This window comes from Natrix helvetica, assembly GCF_964273705.1.
Source record: "Natrix helvetica genome assembly, chromosome: 1".
In the NCBI taxonomy this organism is placed as follows: domain Eukaryota; kingdom Metazoa; phylum Chordata; class Lepidosauria; order Squamata; family Natricidae; genus Natrix; species Natrix helvetica.
Genome location: NC_138548.1, coordinates 11,439,448 through 11,465,504, shown reverse-complemented (window position 1 = coordinate 11,465,504; position 26,057 = coordinate 11,439,448). Strand labels below are relative to the sequence as shown.

At 48.1% G+C, this 26,057-nt stretch overlaps 2 protein-coding genes across 2 annotated transcripts in view; one reads left to right on the top strand and one right to left on the bottom strand.

Annotated features, from left to right (window-relative positions):
- The window catches only part of ATP5F1D (ATP synthase F1 subunit delta), a 28,477-nt gene extending 11,687 nt beyond the window's left edge, over positions 1 to 16,790 (top strand). The window contains exon 5 of the mRNA XM_081960451.1: positions 16,172 to 16,790. The gene's annotated coding sequence lies outside the window, so the exon portion shown is untranslated. The remainder of the gene's footprint in view (positions 1 to 16,171) is intronic.
- STK11 (serine/threonine kinase 11) overlaps positions 1 to 26,057 on the bottom strand; it is a 608,695-nt gene that overhangs the window by 178,310 nt on the left and 404,328 nt on the right. The gene's annotated exons all lie outside the window — the stretch shown is intronic.

The following is a 26,057-nucleotide window of genomic DNA, read 5'->3' as shown; positions in this document are numbered from 1 at the left end:
TTCTCTCCTTGATTAGTTTCCACCCATTGCTTCTTGTTCTACCCTCAGGTGCTTTGGAGAATAGTTTGACTCCCTCTTCTTTGTGGCAACCCCTGAGATATTGGAAGACTGCTATCGTGTCTCCCCTAGTCCTTCTTTCTCTTAAGCTAAACATCCCCAGTTCCTGCAACCGTTCCTCATATGTTTTAGTCTCCAGTCCCCTAATCCTCTTTGTTGCTCTTCTCTGCACTGTTTTCTAGAGTCTTGCAAACGTTTTCATTATCCAAACTAGGTTTGGTCATGAGACGTCTGCAAAAAAGCAGCCAAGCTCGGAGAGCACCAAGGACCCCTCATTTTAACCCTGAGCTACAAATATTCTCCTTTATTAGTTTTCAAGCAACAATTGGCGTGTGTTCAGTCTCTTTGGAGAGGACGAGAATGGGGAAGGCAGATTTACTGAACAACCCTGGTGCTAACTTACCAACTGCAGGGATCCACTTAACAACGGTGGCAAGAAAAGTCATAAAATGAGGCAAAGCTCACTCAAATGTCTCCACACAAATTTTGGGCTCCCATCGTGGTCGTAAGTCGAGTCTTTTACCAACAGTATCTGGGAACATCCTTGGCAAAGTTGAACATCCTTGGCATATGTAATTGGGGTTTTGATTTTGACTTCATATGGGTTCTTTGTTTATTTATATCCCGCCTTTAGAATATAGAATAACAGAGTTGGAAGGGACCTTGGAGATCTTCTAGTCCAACCCCCTGCCTAGACAGGATACCCTACACCACTTCAGACAAATGGCTATCCAACATCTTCTTAAAAACTTCCAGTGTTGGAGCAATCACAACTTCTGGAGGCCAGTTGTTTCACTGGTTAATTGTTCTCACTGTTAGGAAATTTCTCCTTAGTTCTAGGTTGCTTTTCTCCCTGATTAGTTTTCATCCATTGCTTCTTGTCCAGCCTTCAGATGTTTTGGAGAATAGTTTGACTCCCTCTTCTTTGTGGCAACCCCTGAGATATTGGAAGACTGCTATCATGTCTCCCCTAGTCCTTTTTATTAAACTAGACATACCCATGTCTAGTTTATATACCCATACCTATTCATTTTTACAAATAACTCAAGGTGGTGAACATATCCAACACAGCTTTCTCCTCCTGTTTTCCTCACAAAAACAACCCTGTGGGATTGGCTGGGCTGAAAGAGAGGGACTGGCCCAAAGTCACCCAGATGATTTTCATGCCTAAGGCAAGACTAGAACTCACAACCTCCTGCTGATTGACCCAAAGTCATCGAGATGGTTTCCATGCCTAAAGCTGGATTAGAACTCACTGTCTCCTGGTGATTGGTTCCAAACTCAACCAGGCGGATTTCATGCTTACGGTAGGACTAGAACTCACCGCTCCCTTGCTTCCTATCCTGGCGCCTTAACCATACACCAAACCGGCCCTTGGGTTTATGTACCTAAGCCAGTTTTGTGTAATCTGGTAATCAGTGTTAAACCCTGGTTTAGAAATGAGCGGTTGTCAAACATCCAGAGATTGCTGTTTAACAGATTAACAGAGTTGGAAGGGAATTTATTGGTCATCTAGTCCAACCCCCCGCCCAAGCAGGAGACCCTACACCATTTCTGACAAACGGCAGTCCAGTCTCTTCTTTTCTTTTAAAAGAATTTTATTGGTTTTTAAAAATTTTGGGGGAAAAGGGTAGGTGGATATACAAAAAAAAAAAAAAAAAAAAAATTGGCAGCTCCATCATGCTAGAGGTAGGAATCTCTCCAATTCTCAAAACTTTTTACAGAAAAAAAACCCAAAAGATAAAAGATAAGCAGAAACAGCATCTTATTATACATTGTATCAACCATGTGTTCAATCATCTCTTTTGCCACTTTCTAATATATCAACAATTAGAATGATATTCCAGATATATTTATTTTTGTGACCTGAGTCTTTTCAATATTGCTCCCTCCCCCAGTCCAGTCTCTTCTTGAAAGCCTCCAGTGAGGAAACTCCCACAACTTCCGAAGGCATCTTCTGTTCCATCGGTAGATTGTTTTCCCTGTCAGAAAATTTCTCCTTATTTCCAGGTTGAATCTCTCCTTAATCAGTTTCCATCCATTGTTCCTTGTCTGACTTTCAGGTGCCTTGGGAAATAGCTTGACCCTCCTCCTCTCTGTGGCAGCCCTTCAAATATTGGAAGACTGCCATCATGTCTACCCTGGTCCTTCTGTTCACTAGACTAGCCATGCCCAGTTCCCGCAACCGTTCTTCATATGTTTTAGTCTCCAGTCCCCTAATCATCCTGGTTGCTCTTCTCTGCACCTTTTCTAGTCTCCACTTCTTTTTTATAGTTTGGTGACCAAAATTGGATGCAGTACTCAGGTGTGGCCTTACTAGGTCTTTATAGAGTGGTATTAGTACCTCACTTGATCTTGATTGTAATGTTGTAATGTAGTTCTTATTGCCATCTGTTTGGGCTTTTTTTTTGTCAAAGCACAATGCCAGTTTCTCAGATATATTGCAAATCGTCTCAAAAGAGTCATTTGTTTGCTTGTTTGTTTGTTTTTTAAATAATACTTAGAATATTTTGAAATCAGCACAAAGGAAATTGCAGTTCCAGAGTCGGTTGCAGACAAAATCCATACAGCATCTATTTTCAATGGGGGGGTGTCTGTCTTGGCTCTCAATTTGGCCGAAACTCCCATTTTCAAGGCTCCGGCTACCCGTTCCTGATTTCTCTTCCCCCGTGACCCAAATTGGCCCTTTGCTTTCTCTTCTCTCTCTTCCTTCTCTCCCCCCCCCCCCACTCCCTCGAATTTCACCCGTTCTGCTGTGACGCCAGCTTAGTGGGTTGTGCCCACGTCAGCCTGGGTGTGATGATGCCGTTATTTTTGGGTCTCGCCACCTCGGATGCAGCTTCGGTCCTTTCCAATCCTGTCTTGTTATCTCCGTCTCTCTCTCGCGCGCGTATTCTCACTCTCTTTCTTGCAAGAGAATCAAAAAATAAACCTCCTGGGGCTGCTTTTAATTTTTTTTTTTAAAAAAGAGAGATTTTCTTTGCTTTGAGTTTATTAAAAGCAACTCGCAGATTATTCCAAGCGCTTACCTCCTGCTTCCCTCCCTCTTCCTCCCCCCCCCTTCTCCCTAGTCTCTTCCTTTCTAAAGGTCAGATGTTCTCGCACACAGAACCAGAGCTGATCCTAATTAAAACATGACAGGAATAACCAGCAACAGACCATCTTTTTTATGTTCTGCTTCCGGCTGGCTTCATCTCCCTTCTTTGTTCCACCGCACCATCCAGCCCCTCTGTTTTCCCCCATCCCTCCCCAAAAATCCCCCCAGTAATCTGCTTCTGTCGGTTTGGTAAAATATCATGGGTTGTCTGGCACGCTAGATGTTGTTGTTTAAGCCATTATCTCGGTTAAGACGTTTGCCTGCTCTTTTTCTTTAAAAAAAAACCAGTATTGAAGAAAGCAGCCAGTGCTGCATTTCTCACAGGGGGGGGGGTATGCAAATCTGGGGCAGAAAGTACTAGAAGGAAATGTCTAGTTTCGCACCATGTGCTGATCTATCGTGGGATTGGTTTCGGAGGGTGGCGGCATGTGTTTATAAAATCGCCGCTTATGATTCGGCTATTGTATATAAAGCCATCCAAATGTGATTGGGTTAATAAATTGTCTAACCTTGGCGAGTTTAAAGCCTGTGGACTTCAACTCCCAGAATTCCCCAGCCAGCACAGCTGGCTGGGGAATTCTGGGAATTGAAGTCCACAGGTTTTAAAGTTACAAGGGTGAATACCCCTGGTCTAAAGAGGTCCGTGGCTTTGATTCTCCTTCCTCTTCATCGTCCATTGGTTCCTGCTTTTGCAAGCCAAAAATCCTTCTCTTGCAACCCACAACCTTGAGAAATGGGGCAGGAGGAAGGGCAGTTGGGGGGAGTGACTGCATTCAAGGGGCATCGAGGCAAAATTAGGCAATCTCTTGCAACAAAAACGGCCTGTTTTGTGGCAGGCCGGAAGTTCTGGGAGTTGAGGTCCCTGCATCTTAAAAGTTCCTGAGGTTGAGGAACACTACAGAATAGAATAGAATAGAATAGAATAGAATAGAATAGAATAGAATAGAATAGAATAGAATTCTTTATTGGCCAAGTGTGATTGGACACGCAAGGAATTTGTCTTTGGTGCATATGCTCTCACTGTGCATAAAAAGACAAGATACATATGTCAAGAATCATAAGGTGCAACACTTAATGATAGTCATAGGGTACAAATAAGCAATCAGGAAACAATCAAACTCAATATAAATCATAAGGATACAAGCAACAAAGTTACAGTCCTGCAGTCATAAGTGGGAGGAGATGGGTGATAGGAATGATGAGTAGATGAGTAGTATAGTAATGCAGCCTTAGTGAATAATTTGACAGTGGTGAGGGAATTATTTGTTTAGCAGAGTGATGGCATTCAGGAAAAAAACTCTTCTTGTGCCTAGTTTGTTCTGATGTGCAGAGCCCTATAGCGTCATTTTGAGTAGGAGTAGGAGTTGAAACAATTTATGTCCAGGATGCGAAGGGTCTGTAGATATTTTCACGGCCCTCTTTTTGACTCAAGATAGCAAACATATTCCTTCCTCTTCTATTTTCCCCCACTACAACAACAACCCTGTGAGGTGAGTTGGCCTGAGAGAGAATGACTGGCACAAGGTCACCCAGCCAACTGTCACGCCTAAGGCGGGACTAGAACTCACTGCTCCTGGTTTCTAGGCGGGCACCTTAACCACTACACCAAACCATTTCTCATATATCTTTGCATCATTATTTTCCTCTTCTTTCTTCTTTATTGGAACCTCTTACTACGTAAGTCCTCAACTTAGGGCCACCGCTGAGCACAGAATTTATGTTGCTAAGTGAGACATTGGTTAAGTGGGTTTTGTCCCGGTTTACGACTTTTTCTTGCCATGTTTGTTAAGCGAATCCCTGCAGCTGTGAAATTAAGTCAGCCGGTTGTGAAGGGAATCTGGCTTCCCCCATGGACTTGGCTTGTTGGAAGGTCGCAAAAGGGGATCACTGGTACACCGCAACCGTCATAAATACGAACCAGTTGTCAAGCGTCCGAATTTTGATCGCATGGCCACGGGGATGGATGGCTGCAACGGTCGTTTGAGTGGGAAAAAGCGATCAGAAGTCACTTGTTTTCAGTGCCGTTGTAAACTTCGAATGGTCGGTAAATGAACTGTTGTAAGCCGAGGACTACCTCTACCTCCTCCTGCCTCTCCAAGCCCTGGTCCACCCAATTTAGGGGTGGCCGCCTTCCTCCTGCTGCTTGTTTTCAAGTTTTCTCTTATGTGTTTCACACACACACACATCGTCCCACACCCAGGCTGTTCTTAAGATGGCTTTTCTCTGGGTAATGAGGTATGAGGTGAGGAATGTGGGCCGTTGGCCAGGAGTCCTTCCCCTGCCCCAGACCCCACCAACGCCCTCTCCTCCTCCTCCTCCTCCTCCTCCTCCTCCTCCTTATAAGGTTAGGTCTCGGAGGCCTCCTTCGCTCGCCTCCTTTCTAGGGAAGAGCCGTCGGGAGCCGTCCCAAAGCAAACCTCCCTTCCAAGAGTCCAGCCGCCTCCTTCGCCCTTGTTTGCCTTCACCCAGGAATGTCTGAGGCAGGCAGGGCCTTCCAGTGGCCTGGCTTGAGCCAAGTTTTCCGGCCGGTGGCCAGAACAGAAGCAGAGGGAGAGACGAGAAAGGGGATGGAGGCATCCTTGCAAGTTAGTTTTTAACAGCCAGGCAACTCCTCCAGGGTTGGTGTGGAGCAGGGGTCTCCAACCTTGGCCACTTGTGGGCTTCAACTGCCAGAATTCCTTACCCAGCAACGCTTGTGGAGTATTGTGAAGCCGTTACCATGGGAACTCCACAGCGCTGTATACAGTAGAAGCCGTTTTTAGGCTGTACGGTAGAAGCCGTTTGAAGGCACAACAGGCTCTTAAAAGAACACACACACACACCGAGGGATGTTAAGGGTGTCTTACCCCCACAGTATTTGTTTCCAGAGGGTAAGTCATCTGTGTACCAAGTTCAGTTGAAATTGCTTGAGGTGTTCCAGAGTTATGCTGGAACATATACTGTGCTGGAGACTCTAGAAAATGTGCAGAGAAGAGCAACAAAGATGATTAGGGGACTGGAGGATAAAACATGAAGAACGGTTGCAGGAACTGGGTATGTTTAGCTTAAGAGAAAGAAGGACTAGGGGAGACATGACAGCAGTGTTCCAATATCTCAGGGGTTGCCCCAAAGAAGAGGGAGTCAACCTATTTTCCAAGGCACCTGAGAGTAGAACAAGAAGCTATGGGTGGAAACTAATCAAGGAGAGAATCAACTTAGAACTGAGGAGAAACTTCCTGACAGTGAGAACAAGTAATCAGTGGAACAGAAGTTGCCTCCAGAAGTTGGGAATGTCCCAACACTGGAAGTCTTTAAGAAGATGTTGGATAGCCATTTGTCTGGAATGGTATAGGGTTTCCTGCGTAGGCAGGGGGTTGGACTAGAAGACCTCCAAGGTCCCTTCCAACTCTGCTATAGACTAGTATAGATCTATTTCAAGCTATTTAGCTCTCATCAGCTAGCCATACCCTTACTGGGATTTGAACCTGGGCTGTATTACATATTAGGCAGAAGTCTTAGCCACTAAGCCACAGGCTCTCCTCCTTATCAGCTGAGCCAGGGAAATAGGTATGTATTTGTGTAACAACCCCTGGTATACCCAGATATAAATAAAGGGAGATATAGTCTCCCTTTATTTATTTATCAGCACAACACAAATATAACAAAGGCAACATAAAAAAATGGCTTTCTGCCTGGATGGCTCCTAGGGTGAGCCGAAAGACAGAAAAAGGGAAGCAGTATGCTCCCTCCCATATTTGGGCATACCAGAGGTTGTGACACAATACATACATACATACATATACATACCTATGGATTACCTTGCTGGGCAACATAAATTCTCGTCCCAATTTTGGTTAAGTCAAGGACCACCTGTGTTGTTTGTGTAGTTGCGTCAGAGGAAGTTCCTTGAGCGGAGATTTTTTTTCCTTCCCTTCGGGAGAGAGCTGAACCTCTTCCTTCCGAGTTCAGATAAGGGAAACGTGACTCTGCCAGCTGAGCATGAGGGCTTGTGAGAAAAGGGCACGATATATTTGTTCCTGTCCCAGAACAGGCTACCCCCCCCCACTCCCACGCCTGTCAAAAGCCCCAATGCAGAATCCAGGGATATAATGAAAAAGAGCCCCTCGTGTTCTCCGGAGGTCCTATCCAGATTGAGACTGTCTTTCTCCAGATTGAGGCCTCTCCCTGACCCTCTGTGGAACGGAGTAGACGAACACAGCGGGGAGGACAACAATGGAGGGAGAAGTCAGCCCCCACCCCCCCAAGCACAAGCGGTGCTTCATGTACTGGGAATCAAAGCATCTTCCACCCACCAGCCCTCTGGCACTCGGGATGGTGATTCATACGGACTTGGGTGAACTCTCGGGACCGGGTGGGAGGGGTGGGGGCAATCTTGGTAGATCCATGATGATGCAGTAAATCTAGAGCAGGAGCGACCAACCTTGACAACTTTAAAGGCGTGTGGACTTAATGTTGGCTGGGGAATTCTGGGAGTTGAAGTCCACAAATCTTAAAAAGTAACTAAGTCTGGACACCCCTGATCCAGAGCAGGGGTTGCCAAACTTTCAGACCTCAGGGACCACTGAGCTCATAATTTTTAAATCCCACAGACCCCTAAGATGATTTTTTTTAAAAAGATAAATAGTATTTAGTGCAATATTAAAAAATGCAAATAGTTTTTCTGTGGACCACCAAAATGTTCTCGCGGATCAGGGGTCCGCCGACCACCAGTTGGTGACCGCTGATCTAGAGGAGTGTTGGCAAACCTTTTCGGCACTGCTGAAATGGGAGTTTATGCGCCAGAAACCGGAAGAGCAGTTGCCCGGTATGTATGCACACACCGGGACGACGATCTTCCGGTTTCTGGCAAGTGCATGCGCATGGGCTAGGTCTTTGCATGCACATGCGCGCCAGAAACCAGAAGGTGGCCGGTGCGTATGCATGCACGGAAACTGGAATAGCAGCTGCCCGGTTCACGCGGGCGCACTGGGCGGCTGCTCTTTTGGTTTCCGCTGCTCCCCTGTGTGAAGACCAGCTGGCCAGCGTGACGGAACCCAGAAGAGCAATGGGCAACGGCTCTGTGTGCCCGGAGAGATGACACTTGTGTGCCACTTCCGGTTCGCCATCACGGATCCAGAGCAGCTCTGTTGATGGACTGGGATTCAGATCCCACAGCTATTGGGGAAACTGGGCCCAGCAGCAGGATGGGGAAAGCGGTGCGAGAACCGGTTACCGTCCAGAGTTGCGACATCTCTAGAAAGGGTGTGACACATCTCGCAAGCAGAACAACAGATCGGAGAAGATGTTACTTAGGTGTCCGCTTTCCAAGACAGAGAACTACACCGCCACATAAAAACAACAACAGTGCGGACTCAGCCGGCCGCCTGCCTTCCTGCTTCAAATGGACGCTTGACCATATAAGGGCACAGAATCACATTTGGGGAAATGATAAGGAGTCGAGGCAAAGCGACTTATCTTGCACACTTTGGGGGGGGGGGGGTTCCTCGCCTATCTTTAATACGAGAATCAAGCTAACCTTGCAGATTTTTGTCCGGATTAGGGGCACCACTTTGGCCTGGCATCTTTGCATTTTTCGGCTGTGGTAGAGTCGTTTTGTCACTAATCTCGCTCGTTGTGTTGACCAGGATGCTTAGGAGCTATAGTTTGTCACGTTATTCTTCTCTGGAGCCTAATGGAAAACCCGTAGCAAGTGCTGCCTGTGGGCTGTTGGGCCAAAGGGAGAATTAATTCCTCTTGAATTCTGGCACCAGGAAGCAGGCTTGAAATTCCACTTTTGCAAATCGCGTTGTTGTTTGGAGACAATGTTAAGCGTCGAGAAGTAAAGTGAGATACGGAGCTGGGCAAACAAGGGCTGCTCCATTAACTTTGAGCGGAACGTGGTGGTTGTTTTTTTTTTTTTCTCCCTTCTCCTTCCTCACTGCGGGATCGTTTTTTTTAACAAGTAACCGTTTTACGCTGTTAATTGTTCCAGTAAGGCAGCTCTTTTGTTTGTTCCTTTCTGCCCTTCCAGAGACGGAAAGATAGCGGCCAAGCCTCGTGCTCATGACCCAGTCACTACGCCTGAATAGCCTCCCCAGAGATAACCTTAGGTCAGCTGCCCTGGGTGCTGGGCCAGAGACACTCACACACGCACACACTACTCAGAAAGTAGAACAGGCTGTGCAGTGAACCTGGTGGTGGAAAACAAGAATTTCCATTCATGGGTTGAGGAGGGGAGGGGAAAAAAACAACAACCATGATTACAAGGTCATCTTCCACATCCGGCTTCGTCGGGCAGCGTCCAGATATATGGTTACTACAACTCTACATCATGCCCAGCCTGATTCCCATGGGGAAATGACCCCTCCGCCTCCATTATTACCACTGGACCTTTGTCCCTCTTAAAAAGCAGATCAGCTGAGATTGTGTGTTTATTTTCCTGCAAGCAGCCAGTAGATGGTGCTGGGGCTTGAAACACAATTGTGTATCTTTGTGTTTGTGTGTGTGCACCCTCGTGTCCATTCCGAGAGGAAACCCTATGGATGGCTCAAGGCACAGCGGTATTTCCTTATTTTAACTCTTCCTCCCGTCTCATTTCAGGATTTTAGATTAGTGCATCATTTTTTTTACGACATTATCAATATCGTCTCTTTTTATTCCAGAGGAGTGGTTCCCCTTTCTGCGTATCTCCTTCTTCTTGTGTTTAATGAATTAATGAATTTTAACAGGGACGCGGTGGCTCAGGGGCTAAGACGCTGAGCTTGTCAATCAGAAAGGTCAGCAGTTTGGCGGTTCGAATCCCTAGAGCCGCGTAACGGAGTGAGCTCCCGTTACTTGTCCCAGCTTCTGCCAACCTAGCAGTTCGAAAGCACGTAAAATGTGCAAGTAGAAAAATAGGGACCACCTTTGGTGGGAAGGTAACAGCGTTCCATGCGCCGTCGGCATTTAGTCACGCCGGCCACATGACCACAGAGACGTCTTCGGACAGTGCTGGCACTTCTGCTTTGAAACAGAGATGAGCACCGCCCCCTAGAGTCGGGAACGACTAGCACCTATGTGCGAGGGGAACCTTTACCTTTAAAGGATTAATTTACTTCTGGAGCAATTTTGCATTCGGTCCTGATTTTCGCTTGAACTCATCTCTCTGTTGAGGCATCTTTGCAAGGCTGGGGAGGAGCTAAACTCAAGGACCCGTGGACCCCTTCCTGAGTTCCTTTGATGCTGGTTGGGATGAAATGAAAAATTAATACTTCCAGCACTGCCCCCAAGTGATTTGATTTATTCAAGCTTGCGTTGTTGACTTGCAGAGTTGTGCACTCCCGGCTTATTCTGTCTCCTCAAATCACCCCCCTCCCTTCCCCCCCCCCCATCAAAAGTAGCTTTCCTTGAAGGTTGGCATTGCACCCCAAGTTTCTCCTCTCCACGTAGTCAAGAAATAAAGACTCCAAATGCAAATGCTCCCCAGGGAATTTGTCCTCCCATGACCGAGAGAGTCTAGCTATTTTCCCACGTCAGCTGACAGCTGCCCTTTATTTTTGAAGCAGGCCAAAATCTGGTTGAGGCTGCTTCTTTTGAAGAGGGAGGTACCTGAATGTCAGGGGTTGGACATCACCTCTTTGATGCCCAGAAATATGACGGGGGTGGTGGAAAAGAGGCAGATTGTTGGCACCTCGGAGAACGCTTTCTTGGATCATCCGCAATTCTCAAGGTGGAGTTCAGAGCTGCAACTCAATTATGGGGCCTAACCTAGATGGAGCCCCATTGGGACATTGGGAGAGGCATATCATTCTTCACGTGAACTCGTATGAAGAACAGTTGCAGGGATTGGGGTTTACGCCTAGTTTAATGAATAGAAGTACGAGGGGTGACAACGATAGGAGTCTTGCAATATTCGAGGGGCTGTCGCAGAGTGGAGGGGGTCAAGCTATTCTCCAAAGCGCCAGAAAGCAAGGCAAGAAACAATGGATGGAAACCAATCCAGGAGAGAAACAACCTAGAACTAAGGAGGAATTTCCTGACAGTGAGAACGATTAACCAGTGGAACAACTGGCCTCCAGAAGTTGTGAATGCCCCAACACTGGAGGTTTTTAAAAAGAGACTGGACACGCATGCCAGAGGTGGGACGCAGTGCCCTCTCTGTGGGCACCCGAGCCATCACCCCAGTTCAGCTCCACTGCCCACGCACCTCCCTGCAGCCAGCTAGTCTTCAGGTCTCTGCCATGAATAGGGAGGGGCATGCATGGGGCCATGCGTCCATGCTTAGGGGCCGCACATGTGCAGGGGCCGCACACACATGCATGGGGGTGGGAGGCACGCAAGGGGCACACACACATGCACAGGGCATGCCCCCCCCCCGTGTGCATAGCATTTTGGGAGTTCGGGCGCATGCATTCATCCTCACTGGTATAGGGTTTCCTGCCTGAGCAGGGGGTTGGACTAGAAGACCTCCAAGGTCCCTTCCAACCATGTTGTTCCGTTAGAGGCAGCAGGGGCACTTGGCCTTGGGACTGTCTCCTTTCCCAGTTTGGCCAACCTCACGGGGCTGTTGTGGCACCTCCCACACGGCTGCAGCCAACCCAGCAGCTCCGGGCAGGAAAGGCGGAAGAGCGACGGTCAGGCGGTGGGAAGAGGGAGGGAAGCGTCAGGCAAGGGTCGCGTGGGTCACCCTCCAGAGGTCAGGGCGCGCCAAGCCAAGCCGAAGCTGTGTGGGATCCGCCGGGCCGGGCCTGGCAATTGGGGCGCTTGGGTGTGGCTCCCGGCGCCCGGTTGGCGTGGCGTTGGTAGCGGTTGGCGGGCCGTGCCCAGCTGGCACAATTGCGTGGGAGTGGGAAACGACGCACACCCGGTGCCGATCGCTTATTAGAGAGGAGGGGGCGGGGGCTGGATGGGGCCGAGATAAAGCAGGGAGACGCCGCTGTCGCTCCCCCCACCCCGCACCGAGGACGTCGGGGTGCCTCCTGGCCTGCGGGCAGCCAAGGGCGGGCACGGGGGTGCGTGTGCGAGCGTGCGCGTGGAAGCCGCGGGAGGGGGGGTGTTGGGGGTGGTGGTGGGGGGAAGGAGGTAAAGCGTAGCCCGGCTTTCTCTGCACCGCGCCGGCCTTGACAGCCAGCTACGGAGGGCGGCCTCGCAAGCCGAGGCGGAGCGCTTTGGCCGCCGGCCAGGTTCCCACAGAGCCCTGGTTAAGAAAATACATCCCGAGCTGATGGCGGTTGCCGTGGCAACTGGCCAGCTGCCAGATTCGTGGGGGCGGGGGGGAAGCTGGAGGGGGAGGGAGGCCCCAGGTGCGCGCCGAGCGCGGAGGGTTCGCCTGCATTGGACGCTCCGACGGGGGTGGGGGGGAGGAAAGAGGAGGGGGAGGCAGCCGGGGGTGATGATGGACGAGAGAGAAAGAAAGAAAAGGAGCTCTCTTCCTCTCCCTCCTCCTTTCTCTCTCTTCCTCTGTCCTTCTCTCTCTCTCTTTCTCTTCCTCTGTCCTTCTCCCTCCCTCCCTCCCTCCCTCTTTCTCTCTTCCTCTCCTCCTCTCTCCCTCTTTCTCTTCCTCTGTCCTTCTCTCTCTCTCTCTTCCTGTCCTTCTTTCTCTCCCTCCCTCCCTTTCTCTCTTCCTCTGTCCTCCTCTCTCTCTCCTGTCCTCTCTCTCCCTCCCTCTTTCTCTCTTCTTCTCTGTCCTTCCTTCTCTCCCCCTACTTTTTTCCTGTCTTCTCTTCCTCCGTCCTACTCTCCCTCCCTTCTTCTCCCTCTCTCCCCCTCCTTCTCTCCCTCTCTCTTCCCCACTTCCCTCTCTATCCTTCTAACCCTAACCTTTCTCCCTCCCTCCCTCCTCCTCGCTCTCCCTCCTTCCCTATGCCTCTCTCCCCGTCTCCCTCCCTCTCTCCCCCTCCCTCTGGTCTTCTCTCTTTCTCTCCCTACTTCTCTCTCTTCCTCTCTGTTCTCATCCCTCCTCCCTCTCCCCCCCCCCACTCGCGTGAATGGAAGCGATTTGGCGCGCCCACGCAGGGCACGGGGTGGCGCGCGCGCGCCTTTGAAGCGAGGGGGCCGTGGAAACGGCAGCGGGTGCAGATGGGGGGGAGGGGAGCGCGTGGGTGCACAGCTGCCTCTGTGAGGAAACGGGGGGGGGCGTGAAAAGAAAAAGGGGGAGGGGGTAACCCAGCGAGGAAACGGCAGGGAAGGAAGCCCGGGAAGGCCTTCATTGATTTTTTGGTTTGAGACCAAGTCTACTTTGGTGATGTTGCAGTGCCAGCGAGAGCGGGGGCGAAGGAGGAATTGGGGAGGGGTGTTTGTGTGTGTGTGTCTCCACGTGGACGCGCACAAAAGAGGGAGGCAGGCGAGGGCGCCTTGACCCAATTGCGTGTGAACGCGGGCCTGGGCGCCTGCGGCTACTCGCCTGGCTCGCTCCCTTAAGTGTACATTAGAGGCGGTGGTGGACACACCTAAAGACAGAAGACGGGAACGGAGGAGGGCACGACCAGGCTTCGTGGCTCTGGAGTGGAGAGTGTGCACAATAACATACAAGCCCGGTGCGCAAAAACAGGCTTAAACGCGTCTGGGATGGGAGGAGGCGTTGTGCTGCAGGAGATAAAGCCCCCTCTCAAAACACGTTGGGGGCAGGGATGCATTCGTGTGCGTGCGTGCGTGCGTGTGTAAGACAATACAGAGAGAGGAGGGAGAGGAAGGAAGAGAAGGGAAGGTGGAAGGGATAAGGAGAGGGAGAGAAGAATGGAAGGAATAAAGAGGAGAAGGAAGGTAGAAAGGGGAGAGTGAAAGGAAGGAAGGGATAAGGAGAGGGAGAAGAATGGAAGGAAGGAAGGAATAAAGAGGGAAAGAAGAAGGAAGGGAAGGAATAAGGAGAGTGGAAGGAAAGGAAGGAAGGAATAAGGAGAGGAAGAGAAGAAGGAAGGAATAAGGGAGGAAGGATGAAGGAAGGAAGGATGAAGAGGGGGAGAAGGAAGGAATAAGAGGAAGGAAGGAAAGAGAAAGGAAGGAATAAGGGAGAGAAGAAGGAAGGATTATGGAGAGGGGGAGAAGGAAGGAAGGAGAGGGGTAGAAGGAAGGAATGAGAGGGAGGAAGGAAGGAAGGAATAAGGAGAGGAAGAGAAGAATGGAAGGAAGGAAGGGGAACAAATACGCTGGGCCAGAATCTGAGCTATCATTTCTCCAGTTTAAAATTCAGCTCCCATTCTCCCTTCTCTCCTAACAAGGCCAGATGCTCTCCTTCCCTAGACAAGCTGGAGCATGTTTGCAACACATGCACCCTCCCAAAGCAGCAGTGTGCATGCACGGGTGTGCGCACCACCCCCTCCCTCCCCAAGGTTTTCTGGGGCACTCAGCGTCTTCCAGCCCAAGCTGGCGGGCAGCTTCCTTCGGGTTGCTCCAGCTAAGCCAACGGGTTCAGGCGGGCCCTGCTCCCTCCTGGGCAAGATGCCACAACTCTTCCTTTTACAGGAAAGCCTCCCCCACCCCGCACACTTTCTGCCCTCTGGTGATCTGTGAAAGCCAGCACTGGGTGGGGGGGGTGAGGAGGACGAGGAGGAAGGCAAGCCCAGGGAAGAGGATTTTACAAATGTGGGAGGGGGAGAATGACGGGACAGTGTGGTTTTTGTTTCCCCGTTCTTGGGCGCCCCCTCCTCCGCCTTTTGCCAATATATAAATAGCAAATTGCAAGGCCGAAAGGGCAGCTCCAGCCTGACCTTGCCCCTCCCTCCACTTCCCTGCTGTGGGGAGGGGGATCCTGAAAGGGGACCATTGTGTGACAGGAGTCCCTGCGTACAAGCACAGCTCCCTTCTTCCCCTTGGATATCATTCTGGAGAAGCATTCCTTCCTTGCAAGGCCTCCTTCCCTCCCTGCCACCTACTGTGAAAGCTTGCAGCTGGAGCACAGCTGGAGCACAGGGATTGAGATCTATAGGGATGTGGCAAGGGTGGTCCTCGCCAGCCCTGAGGACTGGTTTGGGCTGGTTCTATTGGTGCGTCCTGTTGGAAGAAATGTCGTCCTGGGTTCAGTTCCAAGTGGGGAAAAAGACACTGGGAAAAATGGAGGCTGCTTGGAAATATGGTTTTAATGGTGGACAGGACCACACGGCTTCAGCTCCTGAACAGAAAGGGGGGATCACGTGTTTCCAGATGTTGGGTGAAGAAGAAAAAAGAGACCGAGATGCCCTGACCGAGTGCCCTGTGGTGAGATGGGTAAAGGGCGAATATACTATCATGCCTTAATCCCATCACCCTGGAGCTGAAGGGGGGGAGATCTTTGTTATGTAGAACAGACTGCCCCAGGCTTTTTAATGGCCCGTTGACAAAGGTGTTGGGGGGGGGCTATTAAGAGTGAGTCTGCTTCCTGTCTAAAATCATGTTTCCCCATTTCTGATCTAGGGAAATTTAATATTCTTCCTTTTCCATATTTCCCAGGATATTTCATTTTTCTAGGAGAGGGGTGGGTTTGAACTTCCTACAATACAAAATATGGGTGAGTCTTTAGTGGAGTAAGTTCCCTTTGGTAATTTTTCTGCTTGACTGAATTGGCTGGCAAGGATAACTCTCAATTTAACTAACCATGAATTGGGGTGTACAAACCAGGTTTGAGCCAAGTTTGCTTATGATTCATGGGAATCCACATACAGGTAGTCCTGGGCTTGTGACCACACTGACCTCCAGATTTCTGTTGCTAAGCGAGACCGTGGAGTTTTGCCTCGTTTTACAAACTTCCTTGCCACGGTTGCTAAGTGAAACACTGCAGTTAAGCTAGGTAACATGGTTTCCCTACTGACGTTGCTTGTCAGAATAGTCGCAAAAGGGGGAATCACGTGACCCGAGGACACAGCAACCGTCATAAATATGAACCAGTTGCTAAGTATCTCAATTTTGACCACCAATGGGGACGCTACAACAGAAAAACGATCACTTTTTTCAATGCTTTCGTAACTTCGAATGGCCGCTAAGCGAATGGTTGTAAGTCGAGGACTACCTGTATGCTATGGTCTGATGGACTATCTCTAGACATTAAAAAGATGAATTCATGTCTTCTCCTTATTGTTATATTCCCAGGAAGCTTTTGCCAGAAACCATCATAGCTGCAATCACACAACCCAATGGAACAGCTGGTGCTCCATCGCTGGAGGTTTTAAAGAAAAGATTGTACAATCCTTTGTCCAAGGAAGTATCAGGCAGGGGGTTGGACTAGAGGACCTCCAAAGTCCCTTCCAACCTTATAATACTTTGATTCTGGTTTTCTATGGTAATAATAATCCCCAAACCCCCATAACGTTAACCTAAGACTGTCTACTGTTGACCTCACCCCATTCCTAAGAGGTCTGTAAGGGGCGTGCATAAGCGCACCAGTGCGCCTACCGTTCCTCTCCTACTGCCTCTATTTATACCAGTGGTGAAATTCAATTTTTTTTACTACCAGTTCTGTGGGCGTTGCTTGCTTGGCAGGGGAAGGATACTGCAAAATCCCCATTCCCTCCCCACTCTGGGGCCAGTCAGAGGTGGTATTTGCCAGTTCTCCAAACTACTCAAAATTTCTGCTACGTTTCTCCAGAACCTGTCAGAAGTTGCTGAATTTCACCCCTGATTTATACTTTATACCTACTGTCTTTTACATGTTTGACAAACTAAATAAAATAAATAAATTTAAAAAAAAACCTGCAAAATGGAACCCTGCCTGTTTCAATTGATGCTAGATTAGAAAATGGGTGAACTTAATAAACAACTTTTGTGTTGTGCAAATAAGTTGTGCAAACTTATTCCTGGGTGAATTTGGGCCTGGATTGTTTCCATCTCTTCCCCTTGCTGACATCACAAGATGTTAAAAGGATAAATGAGAGGAGAAGGGGGGCGGGAATTATGCATGCCATTCTGATTCATCAAATGTATGAAACCCTATTTAATATATGAATGTAATAACATTGAGGGATGTTTTGTGCAGGCATGGAAACATTTTTGCTTTGGGCCTGGAAATGGTGATAAGGGGTAATCGGTCATATATTTATTCCATTTTGCACACAGTTGCTTTCATTCATTTGCAGACGGTGTCTTTTTTTTCTTTTTCTTTTTTACCGCAAATCGCTTTTTGCATAGAATCAAAACCAATGGTCATGTGATTCAATGTTTCTCAACCTTGGCAACTTTTAAGATGTCTGGACTTCACGTCCCAGGATTCCCCAGCCAGCCACGTCCAGAAATCTTAAAAGTTGCCAAGATTGAGAACACTGACCTTAGCACAATATTTTTCAAACTTGGCAATTTTAAGATGTGTGGACTTCAAATCCCAGACTTGAATTAGAGTTGGAAGGGACCTTGGAGATCTAGTCCAACCCCTCTGTTCAAGCAGGAGACCCCATACCATTTCAGACAAGTGACTGTCCTGTCTCTTCTTGAAAACCTCCAGTGAGGGAGCACCCAACTTCTGCAAACACTGGAAGTCTTTAAGAAGATGTTGGATAGCCATTTGTCTGAAACGGTATAGGGTTTCCTGCCTAGGCAGGGGGTTGGACTAGAAGACCTCCAAGGTCCCTTCCAACTCTACTATTGTATTGTATTGTATTGTAAACAAGCCGTTGCACTGGTTAATTGTCCTCACTGTTAGGAAGTCTTTTCCTTAATTCCAGGTTGCTTCTTTCCTTGATAAGTTTCCATCCATTGCCGCTGCTCCTGCCTTCAGAAGATAACTTGAATAAGCAGCCCCTCAAATATTGGAACGCTGCTATCATGTCCCCCCCTGGTCCTTCTTTTCTCTAGTCTGGCCATACCCAAATCCTGCAACCGTTCTTCATATGTTTTAGTCTCCAGGCCTTTAATCATCCTAGTTGCTCTTCTCTGCACTTTCCCCAAAATCTCAACATCTTTTTTTCTAATGCAAGCAAAATTGGATGCAATATTCCAGGTGTGGCCTTACTAAGGCTTTATAAAGCAGTATTAATACTGTGTGTGATTTTGATTCTATGCCTCTGTTTATACAACCAAGGATTGTATTATTAGCCTTTTTGGCTGCTGCCACACACTTCTGGCTCATAGTTAAGACAATTATACCATTTTATAATGCCTTGGTAAGGCCACATTTGGAATACTGCATTCAGTTCTGGTCGCCACGATGTAGAAAAGATGTGGAGACTCTAGAAAGAGTGCAGAGAAGAGCAACAAAGAGGATTAGGGGACTGGAGACTAAAACATATGAAGAACAGTTGCAGGAACTGGGTATGTTTAGCTTAAGAGAAAGAAGGACTAGGGGAGACATGATAGCATTGTTCCAATATCTCAGGGGTTGCCCCAAAGAAGAGGGAGTCAAACTATTCTCCAAGGCACCTGAGGGTAGAACAAGAAGCAATGGGTGGAAACTAATCAAGGAGAGAAGCAACTTAGAACTGAGGAGAAATTTCCTGACAGTTAGAACAATTAATCAGGGGAACAGAAGTTGCCTCCAGAAGTTGTGAATGCCCCAACACTGGAAGTCTTTAAGAAGATGTTGGATAGCTATTTGTCTGAAACGGTGTAGGGTTTCCTGCCTAGGCAGGGGGTTGGACTAGAAGACCTCCAAGGTCCCTTCCAACTCTACTATTGTATTGTATTGTATTGTATTGTATTGTATTGTATTGTATTAAGTGACGAACTCCAAGGTGCCTGTCCAATTACTGCTATTGAGCCAGGTTTCACCTAATCTGCACTAGTAACTTTTGTTTTTTCCTGCCTTAACTGTAAAACCTTGCTTTTCTCCACGTTAAACTACATTTTGTTGAATTGGTCCCTTTTTTTTTCAAGTTCTGTCAATTCAAGCTGGCTGGGGAATTCTGGGAGTTGAAGTCCGCCCATCTTAAAATTGCTGAGTTTGGGAAACACTTCTCTCATCCAACTCTGCAAAGTACAAGGAAACCGGTTAAATCACCCAGGAGAAGACGGATGGCTCTCTATCCTCTTCTTAAAACCTTTAGAGACGAGAATCTTCCTTGCACGTCCTTGACCCAAGAAATGGCTTGAGACTTTTTGCACATGGAACAACAAAGGGGGGAGGGGGGAAATCCAAACAAAATGAGCACAGTCTGTGTCCTTTTCGAAGGCTTTTTTTTTTTTGTTGTTCTTTTGCAGAAGCCTTTGGCAAAGGAAGCTGCCTTTAAACCACAAAAAAGAGAGAGAGAGAGAGACCGAATAAAGCCATCCTGAGTCAAAGCAAGGCTGCCTTGCCCCTCAAGGCATGGCAACTCATTGCACTTTGCACGTGGGCACCGCTGTCATTCTCTTTTATCAGATCCGGGATAGGCGTTTTGGAGATTTTAAAAAGCTGGTGCTGGATTGCCGCTTCTAGCAGCCCTGACTCACCTTGAAATCCGGCAGTTTCTTCCTATTTCAAAGATTTTCCTGCCAAGTGCACTGAACTTGGCCCTGTTGCAAACCACACCAGCTGGGGCACCTTTTGGTACCTAAAAGAGGTTCCTCCCGCAGGGTTGGGTGGGCCGCCCTGCAGCCACCTCCTTCCCTTCCTACCCATGGGCGACTTTCCCATCCCTGCCCAATTCCTCCTTTTTTTCTTCCCCACCCCTCCCCCCACATCCCGCTCCCGCATCTTTTGCTCTGCCTTCTCCCTTCCCAGGCAGTTCTCGATAATAACAGGGTGTGCCCACTGCTGCAGGGCTCGGAATAAAAGGCTGAGAGTTGCCACCCAGGAGGAACTGGCTGAGGCGAAGCTGTCCCAGCTGGAGTAAAAGAAGGCCCGTCATCAGCTGCAGCCTTGCTCTCCTGCCCCATTTAATCATGGGATGTACTGCCTGCCTGCCTGCCTCTCGCTGGTTCTGCCAGCAGCCCTCCTCCTTCCTGTAGGGCCTTCCTCGCCCACCTCTTTGTGTGGGCACAAGGGATGACCGCAACCTCCAACCCGGGCACCCACAATTAAAAATCTTTCCCCAGCTCCCGCCTGCAAATTTAGCTCTGCAACAATTTCCTGCTTCCTCCGAAAGCCTCCATCTCAAGACCCTTAATTTAAAGAGGCCTCCAATGAGCTTCCATGGGTGGGATGCAGAAATCAGATCGACCACTGGAGGGCAGGAAAGAGTTAGGTTTTTGTTCTGCACCCCTTTACTGCCACCTAAAGAGTTGTCCCATGTTTTCCAAACTTGGAGACGTGTGGACTTCTAGTCCCAGAATTCCCCAGCCAGCAAAAACATCTTAAAATGGACAAGTTTGAAAAACGCTGGTCTAGATTTCCGCAATTCTGGTTATTTCCCCATTTGGATGAGAATTCTTTCTCATTTCTTCCAAGCCCTTGTTACGTCTGCGGACATTTGCTCTGCCAATAGCTGTGCAAAGTATCCAGGCCTTGGGAAGATATCCATGAAAGTCAGGGCCGTTGGAGAGAGCAGGACACACCGGTCTTTTTCGGCCTGATGCCCTTGGGATGAGTTGTGAGTGTGACATCCAGCCAACTTGGTTTCTCCGGGAGCCTTTCCAAGCATCAACTGTTTGGAGAAGGCAGAGCAAACAGGCCGTCCTGAAATAGCTGGAACGGAGGCAAAGGCACGTATGGGATTACACAGCAGTGAAACTGAGCAAAACTATGGAGGTTTTTCCATATACCTTCACCATTAACTTCCACTCACACACACACACACACCCAAAAAAGGCTGCAGATTCAGCACACAATTCAGGAACCATTGCCAGGTGTCCGTGCGGGTAAAGGAAGCTGTGCCTATTTTTGCAGTGGCGCAGGTGACCCGTGAAGCTGGAGGTAGCCCGTCCTGCGTGCATTCTGGGAATGGCTTGCTTTGACAGGCCCAGCATCCTTGGGGAGTCACCAAAGTTGGCTCCTGCCAAGCTTGGCAAATTACAAGATGTGCAAGGCCAACTCCCGGGCGTGGCTGCTTAGAGGCCCCAACCCATGGAAATGTAAGCCCTGGAGAAGGCTGACAGATAGATCTGTCTGCCAACTTGGTCCTCCAATTTAGGAATTCATCCAGATTCTTTCCTTTCCCTCCTTCCTTCCTTCCTGCCTTTCTTTTTCTTTCTCTCCTTCCTCTTTCTTTCTTTCTTTCTTTCTTTCTTTCTTTCTTTCTTTCTTTTTCTCTCCTTCCTTCTTTCTCTCTCATTCTCTTTTCTTCTTCCCCCCTCCTTCCTTCCTTCCTTCTTTTTCTTCTGGTTTATAAACCAGAATGAATCCCGGTTTAGAGACCAGACTAGATAGGCTCACATAATTGCCCTAACCGGACTCCACTCGCCTTATCACTCGGTGAGCATAAATAAGGCAGCTTTATGTGTGTTTCCAGCTGCCGGACGAGGGGAGGGGAGGGGAGGCGGATGGTGTTTGGACAGGAACGAGAAAACAAAGCAAGTTCCTTGTAAATGCAGACCGTCAGGACATAAAGGGATGCATTCTTCCACTCCCTGTGCTGACCGGCTCTTCCTGCTAGGAATTCACCCCAGGCAACAACAAGTGTTTTCCTGATCAATGCCTCCTTATCCCGTCCCGTCCCGTCCCCCCCCCAGGATGTCCTGCCACCTCCATTGTTCTCGGCCTCCACTGCCGCCGGCAGATGGGCAGCCAGCCGAGTGGGGAGGCCGACACAGGCCAGTCTCCAGGCAGCCTCAAATCCAGGAAAGTGGTGGAAAATAGCACTTAGACTTACACAGGTCGTCCTCGCCTTACAACAGTTCCTTTAGTGACCGTTCAAAGTTACGACGGCACTGAAAAACGTGACGTAGGACCATTTTTTCATCCTTATGACCGTAAGTACAGCATGCCGTATGGTCACACGATCAAAATTCAGACGCTTGGCAACTGACTCGCATTTATGACGGTGGCAGTGTCCCGGAGTCATGTGATCCTCTTTTGCGAACTTCTGACAAGCAAAATCAAGGAGGAAGAGTCACTTAACAACCGGGTTATTAACGACGGCAATGATTCACTTAATAAGTGTGGCAAGAAAAGTCGTAAAATGGGGCAAAACTCACTTAACAAATGTCTTGCTTAGCAACATTAATTTTGGGGTCAGTTATGGTCGTAAGTCGAGGACTACCTTTATACCGCTTTCATAGCGTTTTCATAGTCCTCTCTAAGCAGTTTTCAGCATCTTGCCCCCCCAACAATCCGGGTCCTCGTTTTAGTGACCTTGGAAGAATGGAAGACTGAGTCAACCTCGAGCCTGTCAGGATCGAATTGCTGGCAGTGGGCAGAGTTCGCAGCAACACTGCAAAACACAAAGGAAAACAGGTTAGCCAGGGATGGAGAACGAACTACCATTCATTGTTGAAGGGGTACCAGTTGGATGGCCACGCCCACCCAGCAAGCAGGCAGAGAACCGGTTGCTAACATTTTTCAGTCCCATCCCCTGTAAATAGACTGTGTGTGTGTGTGTGTGTGTGTGTGTGTGTGTAGGTTTCCCAGATCGCTCCACCCAATTAGCCACCCACCCCGATGCTCTCCCTGTGCTTCTCTGCTCCCTTCCTTCCAAGCCTGCTTGTTTTGGCAAGTCTCCCCATTGCAGAGTTGGGAAGGAAGAGTTCCATCCACCCCTGGATTAGCTCCAGGCGAGGCTGATGAGAAAGGGGAGAGCCAGGTGGAAGAGACCAGTTGCAAAATTATTTTCTTTTTCTCAAGAGACATTTCTCCAGCGGGCTAACTCACCTCCCCAGGACTCCCTTTCATTCAGTCGTGCATTATTTACTCCCAGCTGATCACCCGGCACTGCCTGGGTATTTATTTATCCCTACCCTCCTTCCATGAACGTCGCCGCAATTTCTAATTTTCCCCTTTACCAGAGAGAGCCGCCTTGTGGAGTACTGTGAAGCCATTACCATGGCAACTCCACAGCGCTGTACAGTAGAATCCATTTTAAGGCAGTACGGTAGAAGCCGTTTTAAGGAACAACAGGCTCTTAACAGAACACACACACCGAGGGGTGTTAGAGGTATCTTACCCCACCCCCACCCCCCAGTATTTGTTTCCAGAGGGTAAGTAATCTGTGTACCAAGCTCTCTACATGGGGCTTCCCTTGGGACGCGCCCGAAGACTGCAGCTAGTCCAGAACGCAGCCGCGCGGGCAGTCATGGGGAGTACCAGGTACTCCCACGTAACACCGCTCCTGCGCGAGCTGCACTGGCTGCCTGTGGTTTTTCGGGTGCGTTTCAAGGTTTTGACCACCATCTTTAAAGCGCTCCATGGCACAGGACCTAGCTACCTGCGGGATCGCATCCTCCCACACACATCCCTGCGGCCAATTCGCTCTCACAGGGAGGGGCTTCTCCTGGTGCCGTCCACTAGGCAATGCCAACGGGCGACACCAAGAAGTAGGGCCTTCTCTGTGATGGGCCCAACCCTCTGGAATGACCTCCCCCCCAACATTAGAACCACCACCGACTTCCGCTCCTTCCGACAGAAATTGAAGACACACCTGTTCCGACTGGCTGGCCTGGCATAATTATAACGTCTACCTCCTGGCAAACATATTTCTTACTGGTTTTTTAGGGGGATTGTTCTTTTAATTTTAATTTTATAGGATATTTGTTGGGGTTTTAAATTTTCAAATTTTAAATTATTTACTTAGCAGTACAGTTCTGTAAATCTTTTTATCCTCCTCTTATTTATTTATTTATTTATCTATCTACTTAATAATTTTAATTGCCTAAATTTTATAGTTATTCATGATGTATTTCTGATATGGACTGTACACCGCCCCGAGTCCCTTTCGGGAGAGGGGGCGGTCTATAAGCGCTAAGAAAATAAATAAATAAATAAATAAGTTTGGTTCAAATTGCTTGAGGCATTCCAGAGTTATGCTGGAAGATACACACATACACACACAGCCATTTATGTGTGTGTGTGTGTGTGTTGTATTTGTGCTGATAAATAAGTAAAGGGAGATTAGTATAGATCTATTTCAAGCTATTTAGCTCTCATCAGCTAGCCATACCCTTACTGGGATTTGAACCTGGGTAAGGGTGTGGCTAGCTGATGAGAGCTAAATAGCTTGAAATAGATCTATACTAGTCTCCCTTTATTCATTTATCAGCGCAAATGCAACACAAATGTAACAAAGGCAACATAAAAAATATGGTTTTCTGCCTGGATGGTCTTCTGGAGTGAGCCGAAAGACAGAAAAGGGAAGCAGTGTGTTCCCTCCCATATTTGGGCATACCAGGGGTTGTGACACAATACATATATATGTATGTACGTCTTTGGTTGTTCGGGTTTTCCCCCGCGTAGAATTGGAAGTATATTCACGACGTTTCGATGAAGTCTCATTCATCATCTTCAGGTTGGTGCTTCCGGCTTGGTGCTTCCAGGAGCAATGTGAGATCTCGGATGGTTCCTTTTTTTAACTGCCAGTGGGGATTTGCTCCAGTTAGTGCAAATCCGTCCGAGACCTCACATTGGTCCTGGAAGCACCAAGCCGGAAGCACCAACCTGAAGATGATGAATGAGACTTCATCGAAACGTCGTGAATATACTTCCAATTCTACGCGGGGAAAAACCCGAACAACCAAAGACGTACATATAAACACCCGCGAAAACCTCAAAAAACAAATATGTATGTATGTATGTATGTGTGTGTGTGTGTGTGTGTGTATGTATATATATATATATATATATATATATATATATATATATATATATATATATATATATATATATATATATATATATATATATATATATATATATATATATATATATATATATATAATGTATATACTGCCCATCTCGCTGTTTAGGGAGACTCTGAGCAGCTTATAAATATACAGATAGTACTCAACGTACTACCATTCATTTAGCGATAAAGATTAAGCTTTATTTCAAACTTTTGATGTTTATGTTAACCAATTAGAAAAGTTTGAGATAAATAAAACTTCAAAAGCTTAATCTTTGTTTACGGGTAGTCCTCGACTTACAACCGTTCATTTAGTGAACGAAGTTACAACGACACTGAAAAAAACTGTTCTTCACCCTTATGCCCGTTGTGGCATCCTCATGGTCATGCGATCAGAAATCAGACGGCAACTGACTAGGGTCATTTGATGTGCCCTTTTGTGCGCAAAAATTTTCACTGCTCCCCTTTTGCCCGTGAATAACTGTGAGTATTAATTCTGGGTTTACGCATGTTTTCAAATGCAGAACCCACAAATAACAAAGAACTCTGATTTGGCTCAGCGCCCTGAGGGAGTAGATCAGAGGTGGGTGGCTCAGGAATTCTGGCAGTTGGAAGTCCACAAGTCATAAAAAGGGCATCATTCCCCACCTCTGGAATAGATGAAAGCCATGATTCCTGGGTTTTTAAAAGGATTTTTAAAAACAACAATTTGCAAGGCAAACGCACCACCTGGAAGACAGGCCACACCGCACCACACCGTTGCAGCCATAATTTGAACCCTGCTGAGCGGGAGAGGGTTGCCAGTTGCAGCATCAACTCACTGCTGACGGCCAGGAGTTCGATCTCGACCAGCTCAAGATTGACTCAGCCTTCCATCCTTCCAAGGTTGGTAAAATGGGGAGTCAGTTTGTTGGGGGCAAGAGGCTGACTCTGTAAACCGCTTAGAGAGGGCTGTAAAGAACCATGAAGCGGTATATACAGTATTTTTCAGAGTATAAAACGCACCGGAATATAAGACACGCCAAGATTTTGAAGAGGTAAATTTTAAAATTAAAGTTTTTGCACTCTGCAGACCCCCCAAATCCTCTGCACACCTCATTTTTTTGGTGAAAAATGGGGCATGCAGAGAATTTGAGAGGCCTGCAAAGTGTTCACAGGGGATGGGGGGGGGGAACAAGCAAAAAACACCCCATTTTTCGTGAAACCGGGCCCGTTTTTGCCAAAAAAGGGGCATGCATAGCCTTTAGGAGGCTTGTAGGGTTCTCGGGGGGGGGGGGACGAGCAAAAAACGGCCCAGTTTTTGCTTGTTTTTGCCCCCCCCCTCCCCAGCCTCCAGGAGCACTTTGCAAGCCTCCCAAACC